Here is a 16,481-nt window from a genome sequence, read left to right on the forward strand (position 1 = left end):
GTAAGCAACAAAGATAAAATCCAATTCTTGGAATACTCAAATAACTCAACTGAAGTGATAATCAAATGAATGGATCGTTGACCTATTGTTAAGGTTGTAAAGGCCTGGTCCATGACAATTACATCATTCTGCATAGTCAGTGACAAGTTTCTTTTGATAGGGATTTCAGAAATCTTCAGATTTACATCTTAGAATTGAAGAAATGTAATAATTCCTCTTTCACATGCTGCCATGAAGATCAAATCAGAAAATACATGTGAAACATCTTTGTAAAGTACAATAAGCCAAATAGGTTACAGTCCTTCTTTTCTATGCTAGTATAATGTGTGGCCTGGAATATAATTCAGTAAGAGGTTTTTTGGCACACAAGCCTAAATAATACTTTGTCTTGTGTATGAATGATTATCTCTTGTTTATATAGTGATCAGTTAATTTACTTATTCTAATAGTCCTACAAGATAAGGAGAGAAGCTATTGCAACTTTATTCCAGATAAGAAAATCAAGGCTCAATGTGCCCTGGGTGGCTTACTCTGTTAAGTGTCACAGCCTTCTGCTCAGGTCTCAATCCCAGGGTCCTGGGATCGAGCCCCACATCAGGCTTCCTGCTCAGCGTGGCATCTGCTTCTCTCGCTCTCCCTCTCCCAACTCATGCTCTCTCTCAAATAAATAAATAAAATCTTAAAAAAAAAAAAAAAAGAAAATCAAGGCTCAGAGTGTCTGGTGGCTTTCCTAAGGCACACAGCTGGAAAAGTAGAGGTGATAAGACTAGAATCAGGGTCATCTCAGACTATGATTAGTCTGTCTGCTTAACATTTCTGAGCTGTATCATAGACAAGGATGTGAGAAAGCACTGAAAAATATTATTTTTCCACAGATGCCCATAAGTATTGGGGAAGAGAATAAATTAGATTTTATAATTTCTAAGCAGTATGCCTTATATTTTTTGCCCTAATTCATTCCTGTGTGCAGAGACATGTATTATATTTTGGAAAGACAAAATTTAATTTTCTTGTTGGAAATGACTATTGTATATTGCTTTTAAAAATTATGAATCAAGAGAAACCTGTAGAAAGGGAAGCCATCCTTATCTGTACTTTCTAATTTTTCCAGAGTCAGTATTTATTACTTACATAATACAAAATAGGTAATATAAATGATAACAGTTTTTAAGATAAACATGCTTAGAAATATGACTGACATCCTAACAGTGGTTATTTCTGGCTGATGAGATTATAGCAGATATTTGTTGTCTTTGTGTGTTTCCATATTTCTAAACTTGTCACACTGAACATGTATTGCTTTACAGTTAGAAAACAAAACATTAAATATTATTTTAAAACCATTGTAAGAGGAAAACAGACAATGCTGAATAATTAGAAGACTTATGTAGAAATTAAAGATATCTTGGAGCAAGTAACTTGTGAAGAATTATTTTTACATTTACTTTGAGGTCATGGATTCCCCAGGACACAGGGTGTTGGGATGATATTGAGCACAGGGAAGTGTGAAGAGGGATTGGGCAAAGGGAATTATTGTTGGCTAAATTCTGCTTTCTGTGAAGTTCAGAGAGAGGTGGTGAGATATCAGTTTTTATATTGATTTCTGCATATAAGGTTTTAAGATTTATCATTCACTCTCAGGATCTAACAAGGAAACTCTCATGGTCATGATGACATAACTTTGGAGTTAGGCAGATTTAGGATTAGATTAGGTTCTAATCCTGGCTTTGCTACAGATCAGCTGTATGACACTGGGAGGTTACTGAAATCTTTGCCAGTTTCCTTATCTGTAAAAACTCAACCTTAGAAGGTGGCGGACAGCACTAAGATTTGTGGGAAAACTGGGCACTGTGACTGGTACATGTTAATCCATCATGGGTAGCAGCTGTCTCAACCACTGCAATCATCTACCTGATCTGGGGTTTCGACAGTCATGAAATGAGTGGGTTTCAGGGAACTACACTGTGTCTCAAGTATCTGTCAGCACCCTTGGTTGAAGGTGGCAGCAACCCAGCTCAAATCAGTTTCAGCTTTAAAACAGAGTGTTTATTAGAAGTATGTTGGGGTAGCTCAACAAGTTGGTTGAAATAGGGAACAGTCACGGGGACCTCTGGCTCTTGAACATCTTAACCTCCTGGGGGGATGGTTATAATAGCTGCTTTAAAGTCTTTGATAATTTTAATATCTGTGCATTTTGCAGGTTATCATATATTGGTATCTTTTCTCTTGTGTATTGGTCATATTGTTCCCAGTTCTCTGTATATCAAACAATTTTGGATTCTGGATATTTAAAATATTATGTTGCAGAGCTCATAGATACAGAGAACAGATTGGCGGTGGCCAGAGGGGGCGTGTGTGTGGAGGGGTGGGCAAAATGGATAAAGGGGATCAAAAGGTACAACTTCCAGTTAGAAACAAGTCCTGGGGCTGTAATGCACACACGGTGACCATAGTTAATAATGCTGTATTGCATATTTGAAAGTTGCTAAGAGAATAAATCTTAAAAGTTCTTACCACAAGAAAAAGATCTGTACATATGTGTAGTGATGGATGTTAACTAATTGTGATCGTTTTGCCCTATATGCAAATATTGATCAGTGTGTTGTGCACCTGAAACTAATGTTATTTGTCCAATGTACCTCAATTTAAAAAAAAACTATGCTGTGAGACTCTGGGTCCTTTTACAGTCCTTTGTAAAGTTTTTTGTTTGTGTTAGCAGGCAGTTGACCGGTTAGCTTCAGACCACAGGTCACCTTTTGTATGTGGCAGTTCCGGTGATAATTCAGTTTTCAGAGCATTTGCTATTTTTTCTTTTCAGTGGTTGGAGTTGTCTGCTGTCTGCTGAGCCACTCAGGGTTTAGCTGAAGTGATGGTTCACAGCTTAGTTGAGTTCTCTGTGATGGAGCTGTGTTGCTCTCACTCTATGCCACAAAGCCCCAGCTTGAAGGGGAGCCCGGGGCTTGTGTTGTTGGTTCCTACACAGAACCGGAAGACCCCCTTCCCTGTTCCTCTGGGATATTTCCTCGGGGACTCCCTTTTTCTATTTCCTCTGGCCAGAAAGATGGGTTACTGCATAGTTTTAGCCTCCATGCTTTTCTGTAATTCTGCCTGACTACGGTGAAGTGGCAAGAGAAGGAAGGGAGAGGAAGAAGGAGGAGGATTCTCTCAGGAGCCCCTGTTCAGTTCTTTTCTCCAGAGAGATGTTTTTTTTCTGGAGGTATTAGTTGCCTGCCTCACTGTGGCCTCAGTGCTGTTTGACACCCGGGGCTGGCCTCGGGGCAGGGCTGCAAGAGAAAATGGAGGACACAAGAAGAAGCACAGGGCCCCCTCCTCCCCGCTCCACTGGTCTCCAGCTCACAGAGTTCACTTTCCCTGGTCTGGTGGCCAGAAAGATAGGATTCTCTTGGAGTCTTTGCAGTCCGCACCTACCAGACAGTTCCCTGATTTGGCCCACCTTCAGCTCAAAGCCAGGAAATGAGGCAAGAAGGGAAGCCAGCAAACGAACTCCCACTGTGCTAGTTGTTAGTCAAGTTGTGATTTTCTTCCCCAGCCCACCTGCTATTTTTTGTTTTGTCTTGATTTTTGTTTTTTGGGCAGGTTGGGGAAAGAGAAGCTCTAGTGGGCTTTCTCCATCTTGGCTGACACCAGTGAGTATTTACAGATACTGGCCAGATAACATGTTCATTTTAGGGTGTTCCGAGATTGGCTTTCCAGTCAGAACTGCATGGAATCTTAGAATAGTTCCCCAAAAGGTAATGAGGACAAGGGGCATGCTGTTACCTGAAGAAATGGGAGAAGGATGCTAGCCAGACAGAACAACTATTACTCTTTCTGATTCAAAAGAAAAACCTTTTCATAGATACTTTAAGTTTGTTTCCTAGGAGTGTAGTTATGACAGTAGGTGTTATTAGGATTTATTAGGATTTTTAAAAATTCTGTTGATTTGAGAGATTTTTATAACATCAGTTGAGTGCAAAAGAACTTAACTAGCTTATTTTACTTAGCTCACAGAATTTGCAAGCAAAACCATGATTTGGATGTCAAATTGTTCAGAGCCATTTATCACCTCTTCTATTTCTGTAGACACTCTTTACAAGTAAAGCTCAATTTCAAGTGGCAGTGTTGACGATTATTGGCTTTTGAATTAAAATGTATTTTTATAAATCTTTTCTGGCTGAACTCTGCCAGTGGCTTAGCTGGATTCAGATGTGGAGTTTGCCTTTTCCTGAGCCAAATTATGAAGTCAGTAAAGTGTATTTTCAGAACTCCTCCACCTCCTTGTCCTTTTTTCTCCCATTTGGCTATTCGTATTTTTCTTTTCCCTCCTTTTAGCAGAATCCTCCTTCTGTCTGCTTGCTTATACAGTACTTAAGCTCTGGGTCTTTTTTTCCATGCTACCTGGTACAGAATTTATCTGACCCTTGTCTTGAGACCTTTGTCCTTAAGGCCTTGCTGGGCAATTGGCATTCATCAGAGAAACTAAGGAGTGATAATGGAATAATCCTTCCAACGATATCCTTTGAATTTTTGCATGTCCTACCAGGTGCCTTATCCTAAAGTCAGGAGAAATATGAACATTTTTTATGTCTTAGCAAAGCACCTACCTGAGCTTAGAGAAAGCAATACATTGTAACTGTAGAAAAATTTGAAGATAGAGAATCACAAAAGAGATGTTGTCGGCATTTTGGGGTACATACCTGAGTCACTTTTCCATGTAGTGATTATATACTCATATACTTTGAAAGGGTTCAGGCATAGTGTTTCTTAACCTTGATATTTCTTAAATGTCAGAAATATTTTTGTTATTAAGTATGGCCCTGGCATTATCATTTTAGAATGGACTCCATACAGTCCTGTCATGAGTACACAATAATTTATTAACCAGTCTCTTATTGTTGCACATTTAGATTATTTTCAAGTTTTTAGTATTTTAAATAATCCTAAGATGCAAACCTATTGTGGTTTCCTTGGGTTACGTGCCCGGAAGTGGAAGTGGGATTGATGTGTCATGGGATATATTTAATACATTTCTGAAACTTTGGATGCAGTTTTTCTTGGTGCTTATTAAATAGGAAGTAGTTGCTCAAATTTGGCAGAAGGAAGGGTGCCTTTTCAGTTTCAGCCTGATTCATATAAAAAAATTTGTAGTTTCTATTTCAGGCAGATAAGCTTGGAGCCATATGTAATTAGACATAACAGGTGGATTTCCAAGGATTTGCTTTTCCCCCTTTTGGAAGATTGAACTTCTACATACCATTGTACAGTTTTAATTTGGGTTAGAAGAAAAAAAAAAGAAAAAAAAATTACCTCCACTCAAGAAACCCTTCAAAAAGTAGACCGGTTCTCCCTCCCTCCTAGGAAATTCTGTCTTAGGAAGTGGTAGATCTCTTTCTTGTTTGGATGTTGTTATATAATGGGGATTGGTACCACCTTCGGACTGGGCAAGTTTGGCTCCTACTTTGGTCTCTGCTGTAGAGGGCCTAATTCTGATCCTCCTCCAGTTGTGTTCCTCCTCTTGCCTTGTTGTCAGTGGGCCAAGGAGCCATGCCCACCTGGATGTCATGTTCCCCAATCCCCCTACACTTTTATACCATGCTCTAGATGATCTGACTTTGGAATTGCATGCTTTGAAGGCCCAGGTTTGCCTTCAGGGCCTTCCTGAGCTTTCCCAGGTGCATCCTGATTGTAGACTGTGGTTGGGGGAGGAGAGCTGAAAGACTGTGGATGTGCAGCTGGGGTCGTCACTTGTATGTGTGGAGGCTATTTAAGGTGTGGGGTGGGTATAGAAGAGGAAAGGGCACCTCAGTTTAGACCCTTGCCTTTGGTCCTGCAAATGTTAGGGGTGAGCCTGGAAGAGAACCTGCTACATGGTGCTTTGTTACTGTACATGTGTCCTGAGGCTATCGTCAGGTACTGGCAGAGAGAGCCTTCCAGGCAGAGAGTCATGTGCTAGAGCCTGGAGGCAAGGAAGAGGGGTGGCCCAATTCGAGTAGGAAAATGTTAAGAAAATTGTTTTGGAAAGCTTTTAAGGTTTTGCAGATGTTGTTAGTGTTAATAACAAAAATAGTTATTATATTTGTGGGCCATGGACAAAATTGAGATTCCAGCTAATCTCAATTCTAATGTAAGCAGATGTGAAAATCAGCTGAAATGATAGGGGTAACCGTCCTAATGTGAGGTGTCACATCCCCTGAGGGCTCCTTTGGGAGCAGGAAGGTGGCTCGGCTCGTCTTGGGGATGGTGGTTCAGGTGGAAAGGATGGCAGTGTTGGAGTTGGCTGGGCTCAGGTTTCACTGTTGATGGGGAAGTGTCCTTGAGGTGGGTCTCATCATTTAGTAGGTGGCTGTTCACATGGTCCCCTGTTGTCAGTAAGGCCTTTCCTTCCATCTGCTGTGCTCATGTCCCTGAATCTATAAGCTCCCTAATTATGTTTTTCTAGAGGAAATAATCCTTGTCTCTCGTCATGATGTGGAAGGGAATTGGGAAGGAGGGGTCTACATTCTTCATCAGATTTTCAACCAGTCTTGCTGTTGGTAGATTTTTTTGCTTTCTGAGAATCTTGGTGCTTTCAACTATGAGAGTTCCTACAGCTCAAATCCACTTTCTTCTTGTTATCATCTGCCTATATGTAGCCCTTAGCTTTCAGATTTTCTTCCTTTGATTAGTCACTAAAGCTCATCTTGTGCTTTTCATCTTCCAAAAATTGTTGAAACCTGCATCTATTGTCATTTTCACTTCTCATCTCTTTATTTTTGTCATCTTAAAGTATTACTGTTTTCACTCCTTGCTCCCTTGAGAAATTACTCTTTGGGTTTGTGGGAACAAAGAGAAACATACATTTAATACAGCACATTTAAATATAGTTATATAATAACATAATGATTACATGTGTTTAAAGACTTTATAACACATTTTCCTCAGTACTTTCTATGAGAGTTTTAAAATTAATATTTCTAATATTGATATTATAGATTGTCTAGCTGAGGATTTCTTGAGAAAATTGAAATTTCCTTCATATCTTCACCAGTGGACTTGGTTTAGAATTTCCTTTTTTGAAACTTGCCCTCACAGTGCAGGAGAGTGAAGGAGGTAGTTGATTTCCCTTTATTAAGAACTGTGAAAATATGAGATATAGACTATAATTGTACAAACATAGATTTTTCTTTCAAAGACGAAGAGGAATCTGGGTGCAGAGTGTTGGTTGAGTTGCTTGGGGTCTTACATTTTGATGCAGGCAGGCCGGGTCCAAGGACCCACAGGGTGTCCTGCAGGACCAGCCAAGGGAGTCCTTGGCTTCACGAAGGATGGAAGTCAAACATGAGCCAGCAGGAGGTGAAAGCAGAGTTTATGGAAGAGAGAGAGAGAGAGCAGATACAGATAGTCTGGGAGACCCAGAAAGGAAAGGAGCATTGAGTCTTGTCTTTGTTTGGGGTCTGGAGGTTTTAGTTGAGGACAGTGGTCTGGTGCACCTGTCCTCTTGGGCATACAGGAGCCGGTTAGAACAAAGACAAGAGCCAAGTATTATTCTGTAGGCCAAGCGGCCTTGGTGTGGAGATAATCTAGTGCCAGTGGTCTGGAATAAGTATATAATAGCTTCGTCAGGTCATTCTCACCTGGTCCTTCCTTAGATGGTATCTATTCTAGAGAAATCCTTAACTCTTGTCCTTTACAAGGAGGACATATGCTATTTGCATTATAAGGCCTGTGCAGAGTGGGGTGGGGGTGCAGATCCTAACAAGGATAGAAGCCAGAAAATAAGCAAAGGAAGGAAAACAACTTTTTTTTCTCACGGGGTCCCTTCCATTTCCCGTTATCAATTTCACACTGGTAGAGGTGAGATTGGGACCTAGGTCTGTTGTTGCCAGTTTATTGCCTACCCCTTTACAAGCTTGCTCGGAGATACCGTCGAAGGAAAATGGTCTAAGCTGGATCTTTCCGAGAAGCCCTGGGCACTTTCATTGACATGAAAACATAAGCCCCATGAGAGCAGGGACTTGGTCATTTGGTTCACTGCAGTATCCCCAGCATCCACATGTCTTCAACTGGCACATGGGTGGTGCCCAATAAATCTATATTGGTTTACACAATGAATACTTGTAAGGCCTTGTTGACAAAGATAGACAGTGAACTCAGATTTAAAACATGAACTCTTTCAAAATAATTTCTAAAAAGCAGTAGTGTCTACAAATGCAGAGAAGAGGATGTGTCATAAATAGATCAGATACCTATTACTTTACTTAGCCTGAGGTTCCCATGGTAACTTCATGTTCCTTTTATAAAAGAAAAATCTGAATATAAATATTACTGCACACTGCCACTGTGCACACGTACTTGATAATATAGGCTAAAGAATTTTTTGTTATAAGATGGATGTGTGTCTGCATGAAGTATTCTCACACTTTTGACCTTCCCACAGAAGTCGGATGAGTATTCTCACTCATGGGAATTGGAGTTGAAGTATTTGCGCTATGCACTACCAACTCATGCTCTCTTTCCTTCTTGCTGCCTCGCTTTCTCAAGTATGGGTGCCAGGCTCTTTGCTGAGCACTTCGATTCCAGAGCTTTTGTCCCAGATGAGCTGCAGTCTCATCAAATACAGGGCTACGCTGTTCTCAATGCTTTACATAAAAACGTTCAGAGAGAAGGAACCCTATATGAAGGAAATGGATTATATTAGCTTCTTTTGGTTCCATTCCTCTGTGTGTGTTCTCTTAGGGATCAGCACTTTTTCTTCTTTGAGGCCTGAGGCCTCTTACTGCCTCTCTCCTTTTGATTCTGTACTACAATTTGTGCTCATCTAGTGGGTCTTGATAATTAACTGTGGTCACCTCTTAATTGACTACCAAGTCTAGGCAGGGGGTGTGTAGGAGCTGAATTTCTCAAGGGCGGGTCACTGCCATGAACAAACCTCAGAGTCCAGAAGTTCAGGCGTCTGTCTCTCTGTCTTAGGCTGCTCTATTTCACTGCATACCTTCTGGCCTTATCTCGCTGTTTGTCACACCCTATCACCCTGGCTTATTTATGAAGGATCTGGTGGCCCTAGAAGACTTAAAAACCCTGCTATCTTTCCGGGATTTTTCCTCAAAGCCTTTTCTGGTGGTTTCAGCTCACGGATATTTGGTCTGACTCTGAAATCATTATATAATGAGGTCACATCATGCACATTCTACCTTATTTTTCCAGAAAACATGGCCCCTAAAAAGCAAGCCATTTGCATTTTGGGAAATAGGTATCTGCTGGAAGGCTTAGGGAAAAATTGGCTGTGATGAGTTGATTGGGAAGTGCTACCATATTGTACTGAATGGGGGAGTTAAAGGATTTTTTGTGGGTAATTTTCACCAGATGGAGTCTTTACTTGAACACTGACCTGTGATGCTACTGTTCCACTTTGGAGCCCTTCGTCTTTATGCTCTCTTATAGAATGATACGGTATGTGTGTGTCCTGTTGACTCCAACAAAATCAGAAGCTTACTGAGTACAACATCTATGTGTTTTAATTATTTTAAATCTTCCCCATAGCACTTAGGCCATAGTACTTATTAATAATTAAGTGCCATGTAGTAAAGAATGATATATATTAATGTTAATGTATAAAAATGATATATTTTGGTACAGGCATAGATCGTTATGTATGTTAATGCTTTATATAAAATACGTGTCAAGATATGTATGTATATATGCATATTATTTTTATATGTGAGATGTATTTGAAGTATTGGCTAGCCTATGTGTAGTTAAATTGTTACAGTTGTCATCATAATTGGGAGATGATACCCCAGATTTTTTGTGAGTGCCATGAAGCTTTTGTACTATAAATGACTTTTGCATTTGGGGGTGTCAGAGGAAAGCAGAGCTGGTCAGTAGTTCAAGTAGTAAAAACAGATTTTATTCAGAAACTGTTGTAATAGTAGTAAAGAGACCTTAGTGTAGAACTGGGCTCACTTCTGAATACAGCATGGACAAGTGGGGGTTTATAGGCAAGGAGCAGGGTGAGGGGGTGTCAGTGGATGAAAAATTACTAAGAGGACCCATCAGGGGTGGGGGGGATTCTGGCTAAACTGACTTCTAAAATTGGGTGATGCAGAGCTGAACATGGAAGCCCAAAGGCCAACATTTCTATGGGAAGAGAGCATGTGTGTATGTTGCAGGGGGAGGGGCTGGTGGGAAGAGGGATGTACCATGATTTCTACTGAGGGATAATCTTTCCTTAAGTGCTTGGTGATCAGGAGTAATTCCATGTTCTCTTTCTTTTTTGGGTTGTTTCCTGGTTGCCACATATTTACATTGTAAATTTTTCAAAGGATCCCATCATTTTGTTATTCGGGGCAGTGTCTCCATGCCCCAGTATTCTGGGATTGGCAGACCTGTCTAAATCGCCGCCATCTTTTGAGTGGAGTAGGGCCAAATGCTTCATGCAATTTATGATTTGGAGAGTGTGGCTTGTGAGCTGACATTGTGTTGTTCTTAGAGTGCACTCTGACTCTTGTCAGTCTGTTTGGTGATAAGCTACCTGCAGGCTGAAATGGAGGGAAAATTATCAGGAATTGTATCCCTGCAACTTGTCAGGAAAACTTGTGAAACATGTTGAAATAGGCAGAAAAGATTCCCGGGTGTCCTGTGTGGTGCCCTTTGCTGAAAGATCAGTTCCTGTGGAAGCCTATACTTTTGTCTTTGAAATATTTTACAACATTGTTGAGTTGTAGGAAACCAATAGTCACACAGATGACTCCTGTGCATGGAAATGAGAGTGTGTTTCATCCTTTAAATGCAATGGACCAATTACCCTCTGGATATTTACCCCTCAGCATCTCTTAGTTCATTTCACTTTCCTGATTGCCCGCTTCTGTGTGCTCTTTGAATTCTCCTTTAAACTGGTTATAACATGTTATTGATTAACTTGCTGATTAATGATGAATAAGATCTTTGGTATGTATTAATTCCATATTTGTATGAGAAAAGACTTTTACCTTTTTAATTGCTCTTTAACACCTGGGAAATTCTCCTTTCCAAATGAACAATCAAGTGTTCAATGGTTAGGTGGGTCTGTGGCTAGAGTTTTGGGGAGTTGGCTGTAAATCAGTACCTTGAATGCCACTCGGAATTTTTGAGGAGTAGATAGTGTATCTTTAGTGATTTTACTACATCACAGTATTTCTTACATCCTTGCTATGGATTTAAGGGTCGCTTTCAGAAATAGATTTAAAAATAAAATGCTTTGTTACCAGCCCAGGTGAAATAGCCTATTAAATAATTTAAAATCCATCTAGCTTGGGCTACAGTCTAAATTCCTGACCCTAAATGAAATAGGTCTGCATTTCAGTATTTTTAAATTATAAATAAACACATTAAAGCTTCCTGCAGCAATCCTAAGAATTTTGTGGCCCTTTAGAGGTCAGTAATCTGGAGGAGGCAGGTAGGATAAAGAATTTTAGGAAAACTAATTGGCATATGACATCTGCCATTGCAGCTAGAGAATACAATAGGCCTTTGACCTGTTCTTATTGCCTTTCTCATCTCCTAACAGACAATTTGAACGACACAGAGGCAGTGGTCCAGTGGTCCAAGAGAGGTTTCTGAGCTTCCTATTTATTCTGGGGCCTTCATTTGAAATTCATATCAGACTTCTCAGCATCATTATTTTGCAAGGATGATAACAAATTACCTGCATTTTACATATTAGGGCCAGGAACTTCTCAGTGGGATATGAAAATAGGAAAGATTTTCTCATACAAATAACTGGGAAGAAGAGAAACAAAAGAATCATTATGTAAGTGCATGGCTGGTCAAGGCAAGGCTGGTCAATGGGGGATTGTGATAGGCTGAAGAATGCTCCCCCACCCAAGTCCTAATCCTTGGAACCTGTGAATGTTACCTTTAGAGGTGAATAAGAATCTTGAGATGGGAGATTACCTGGGTGGGCCCTAAATGCAATCACAGCGGGAGGAGAAAGAAGTGTCCACAGAGGCAGCGACTGGAGTGATGTGGCCACAAGCCAACTAATGCTGGTGGCCACCAGAAGCTGGAGAAGGCGAGGAATGGATTCTTCCCTGGACTCTCTCGAGGGAGCCTGGCCTGGCTGATGCCTCAGTGGGACTTGAAGACAGAATTGTGAGAATCCATCTTGGTGTTAAGCTGCTCACTTTGTGGTGATACATTACAGCAGCTGTAGGAAAACCAGTATAGAGTATGCTACCTCGTAGTGGGGAGGTGCTGGAACACATACCTAAAAAATGTGGAGGCGGCTTTAGAATTGGGTAAGGAACAGAAATTGGAAATATTTGAAGGCACATGATAGGAAAAGCCTGGATTGCCTAGAACAGACTGTTGGCAGAAATAGGATATCAGAGACTCTGTCAGCGAGGACTCAGTGAAGAGCACAGAGGTCAAAGCGGAGATTGTCTTAGAGAAAATGTAAACTGTCATAAACACAATGTTGCTAGAAATAGTAACCTAGCTATTGGCTAGGGCTGAGAAGAAGATGAGGCATATACCTTTGGAAACTGGAGGAAAGATGATCCCTGTTATGTAGTAGCAGAAAAGGTAGCAGAATTTTGTTCTCTCGTTGAGTGGAAGGCAACACTTACCAGTGACGAACTTGGTTATTTCCAGAGGAGATTTATGTATTGAAGGTGTGGCCTGGTTTCTTCTTGCTGGTTATAGTAAAATGTGAGAGGAAATAGGCAAATTGAGGGGTAAATTCCTAAACAAAAAGGAAACCAGACTTGATGATTTGGGAAATTCTCATTTTGTTCAGATTGCAAAATTGTAAAATTAGGAGACCCACACGTAGTTGGGAAACTAGGCTGTGGAGAGAAAGAAGCCCAAGAGTGTGTCTGGAAATTCTTTTGCTAGTGCTACAGAAATAAGGTGTCTGACTCATGGGTCTCTTTAACCACTTCAGCAGAAGCTGGGAATAGGGATGGGACTGTCCAGGAAATATCTATGGAGGTTCATCCGTCTAATGGCATGAATCCTGTGACATGCACAGGAGACCCACAAGGGGCGCTTGGGTGGCTCAGTCGTTAAGCGTCTACCTTTGACTCAGGTCATGATCCCTGGGTCCTGGGGCTCCCTGCTCGGTGAGAAGCCTTCTCCCTCTCCCACTCCCACTCCGCCTCCTGGTGTTCCCTCTCTCGCTGTGTCTCTCTTTGTGAGATAAATAAATAAAATCTTAAAAAAAAAAAAAAAAAGACCCACAAGGTTTTTGATAACATTAACAGAAATACTGCCACCTTGAACTGAAAGGGACAGAGGTGGATGAAATGGAGGAAGGCTGTTGGAATCCCAAAATTTTACAGGCCAGAAATAGCCTAATAAAATCACTCAGCTGCACACATGTTCTACTTTACAGAGAACCCAACCAAACCAAACCAAACCTAAGAATGACTCTGAGCGTGGAGCCCTGGGCCCCATGTTGGAGCTGTAAACTATAGTGGATTATTTTTAGGCCTTGAAACCTAATGGAATCTACCCTGCTGGATTTTGAAATTTCTTGGGACTGTTGACTTATTCCTTTCCTTCCTCCCTTCCAGTTTATCCCTTTTGGAATGGGAACATCTGTAACTGTTGTTAAGGTCCAAACCCCTTGTATTTTGGAAGCAGGTAACACAGGTCCCAGATGGAGACAAATTTTGCCCCAGTATGGATCATAACCAGGGTGTCCCCATACCTGATGTAGAGGATTACATTTGGGATTTTTGAGCTGATGAGATACAGATGAGGTTTTGGACTTGGAGTTGATACTGTAATGGGCTGAGACTTGAGCTGATGTTGGGATATGGTGAAGGTATTTGGCATGTGAGAGAGACCTGCATCTTTGGGGCCAGCGGGTGGACTGTGGTGGGCTGAATAGTGCCTCCACCCGAGAAAAGATATGCATGTCCTCATCTCTAGAATCCATGAATTATCTTTTATGGAAAAAAGGACTTCAAAGATGTGATTAAGTGAAGATGGGGAAATTATGCTTTATTATCTAAGTGGATCCTAAATAAGTGTACTTACAAGCATGAAGCAGAGGGAGATAAGCCAGGATAGGAGAAGGTAGTGTGACCACAGAGGCAGAGACTGGAGTGACGCTTCCATAAGCCAGCGAATGCCAGCAGTCACCAGAAACGGGAAGAGGCAGGGAGCGGATTCTCCCCTTGACCATCTGGAGGGAGGCTGACACCTTGATTTTGGCCCAGTGATACTGATGTTGGACTGCTTGCCTCCAGAACTGTGAACAGATAAATTGGTGCTGTCTTACGTGGCTGTGTGGTGACTTGTTACCGGCAAGCATGGAAAACTGACCTAGACATGGGGGGAATCATAGGGTTCCTGCTTATCTGTGTACTCTTGTATTCTGTTTGAATATGAGCCATCCTTAAGATGACTGGTAGACTGTGTAACCATCAGGCTTTTATATTAGAAACTTATACTACTCCTTCTATTTTAAAACAGTGACCGTCTATTTGAAGCCTAATGGCATTACGAAAACTGAGAACACTGGTAAATAAACACAAGGCTGGACTTGGGCTCTCAGCTATGCTACATAGTAGCTGGCTGTCTCTGGCTAAATCACTTACCCAATCGGAGTTTCAGTGGAACAATGGTAATATTATTCACGGTCCTTCCTGAACCATATAATTGTTAACGAGTATTTAATGAAATAGATGTATGTGAAAAATACCAGATAAATAATGTACGGTCCTATAACGTTCACCTATTAATTATACTCCTTCTAGCTATATCAAAGCTAAGATGAGCAGTTTTGCACAGAAATCAGTGACCACTTTAAATATTTTTCGACCTTGGAATTAGATGCTACCAGAGAGATTTTGGGTTCAAATTTTTGAACACTCTAAAGCTTTTGATACCTACCGATCTACTTCTCTCCAGAAAGTTTTGTACCACTTAACTCTCTGATTGGAGGCTCACGAGTGTTCCTTTTACTGCCCTGTAACCTCAGGAAGCTTTTACACATTATTTTAAAATGTTGTGTCAACTTGATGAAAATAGTTTGCATTTCTTTGGTGAGGTTTAACTTTTTAAGTTTATTGATCTTAAAGAATTGCTTATGTTCTTTGGCCATATTTCAAATAATTATTTGTTCTTTTCTGGGGTGGGTTTTAGAAACCCAGGTTTGTTAAGTTAATTAATCTTAGCTGTATTTTGTTTCTTCACCAATTTGTTGTGTTGTTGTTTACCTTTCACTTTATGATGACTTTTGTGTTTAACCTTTGAATGTAGTTAAATTTAATGAACTTTTATTTCTTTCCTTTTTCCCTCCCTTCTTTTCGTCCTCCTTCCATCCTTCCCTCTAAAAAGTCTTTTTTTTTTTTTTAGGTATGTAGCTTTGCCCTTAACTGACAATAAGGCATATTTTGAAATCCAGGATCCTGTCAACTTAATCTCAAATTACCTGTTGTCAAGCTTGGTCAACAATAATATTCATAGATGATTGCCTGAAGGGTATACTAAATTTTATTTCTGGGGTAGAGTCTAAATGCAGCAACAAACTTTTGCTTCCAGTCTGATAATCCCACTTTCCCTAACTTAAGATCCCTTCTTATTTTAAGTATATGCAGAAATTGAAGTAGAAGAAAGAGAGACTCAAACAGTTTATGCCTTACCACATCTCCACTAACTCCTTTCTCTGTGTCATCCTCTCTGCCCTCACCGTCCTTAGTAAGGATAATAATTCAACCATTTGTCAAGTGCTAATGCAGTGTAGCATAACATACCTAACATTTTACACGTGTTATCTTAATTTCCACAATAACCAAACAAGGTAGAAAATATTATTATTCTCATTTTCCTAATGAAAATTGGATGCTTTGAGAGGTTAAGCGGCTTGCCCGGTATCACACAGATTGTACTTGGTGCAATGGGATGTGAATTCAAATGCAGACCCTTCTGATTTCAGAACTAATTTCTTAAGTGGTATTCTTTCCATGTATATGCATGCCCATGCATGCACACACTCGCAAACACACACACACAAACACACACACACACCTCCTCACCTTATACCTCATTTCCTGATGTTGATATGACTTGATATTTCTGTTCTCTTTGGTCACTGATACAGTAAGGGAGGCAAAATAGAGTGGGTGAATCCAAACGGCATTGTCCAGGATATTAAACTGAATAAATAAGATACTGAACTGAAAATATTTGGGGGAAGGTTTAGAATTTCTTTCATTCTCAAAATGCTCCAATGACATTGTGTCCTTGTTCCCCCTCAGTTCAAGCATCTCACACATGTAATGTGCTTGGACCAGGGGGGGTCATTGTGAAAATTTCAAAGCATCCAGAGGCTAGAGATAAGTGGGTTGGTCTTAATTTGGCATTTGTAATAAATGTCTCTTTTATAGTCTGTGATTGATGGCAGCCTGCTGTGGTGGATGTGTATGGTGCTTAAAAAACTGCTTGTCCTTTACTAGCATTGGGATGATTAATTATTATACCTGCTTTAAAATTATTAAATTTTAAACAGAGTG

General features: G+C 40.5%; 1 protein-coding gene across 1 annotated transcript in view; it reads left to right on the forward strand.

Annotated features, from left to right (window-relative positions):
- Nucleotides 1–16,481, forward strand: part of ELAPOR2 (endosome-lysosome associated apoptosis and autophagy regulator family member 2) — a 183,432-nt gene that overhangs the window by 72,296 nt on the left and 94,655 nt on the right. The window lies entirely within an intron of this gene.

Source organism: Mirounga angustirostris, unplaced genomic scaffold (genome assembly GCF_029215605.1).
Source record: "Mirounga angustirostris isolate CCGP_5_RB_7025 unplaced genomic scaffold, mMirAng1.0.hap1 SCAF_12, whole genome shotgun sequence".
Classification (NCBI taxonomy): domain Eukaryota; kingdom Metazoa; phylum Chordata; class Mammalia; order Carnivora; family Phocidae; genus Mirounga; species Mirounga angustirostris.